This window comes from Plasmopara halstedii (assembly GCF_900000015.1).
Source record: "Plasmopara halstedii genome assembly, contig: Scaffold_430, whole genome shotgun sequence".
Taxonomy (NCBI): Eukaryota; Oomycota; class Peronosporomycetes; order Peronosporales; family Peronosporaceae; genus Plasmopara; species Plasmopara halstedii.
In genome coordinates this window covers 1,010,771-1,011,321 of record NW_020187350.1, presented here as the reverse complement: position 1 = coordinate 1,011,321, position 551 = coordinate 1,010,771, and positions in this window count along the sequence as shown.

Below are 551 nucleotides of genomic sequence, written 5' to 3'. Positions count from 1 at the left end.
CCGAGACATAGAATCTCTGTACAAAGGCGACGGCGACGCCGTATGCTGGCTGCAAGACTTCGGGCGTCGACCCTGATCCAGAATTTGTCTACCGTAGACGATGGCGCACAGTTATAAACCCTCGTCAAAGGTATGATAGGAGATTAAAATTGCGAGGACCGCCTTTGGGTTATGCCCGTCGTAGATACTCTTCTTAAGCTGGACGAGATGTCCCTTAAAGAGTTCGGCCTTGCCTTGAAGGCAGGCGATTCGGCTAACGTGGTCATTGTACGAATGAAAAGATAAACTTGTCGTCGCTTCTGGATGAAGCTGTGTTGGAGGACATCAAGAGAGTGCGGGACGCACGAAGTGGATCGTCAATCTTATGGAATTTCAAGACGTCGTCTCCAAAGACCCGCCGTCAGTCCTACCTCCGGACCGAGGTGTGCGTCATGAGATCGACCTGGTTCCGGGGCCCAAATACTGCGTAACGCGCCAATGGCCCCTGCCAAAGGAGCAGTGCGACGTCTGTGACACCTTTTTCGCGCGAAGCCTGATGCAGGATAATACCA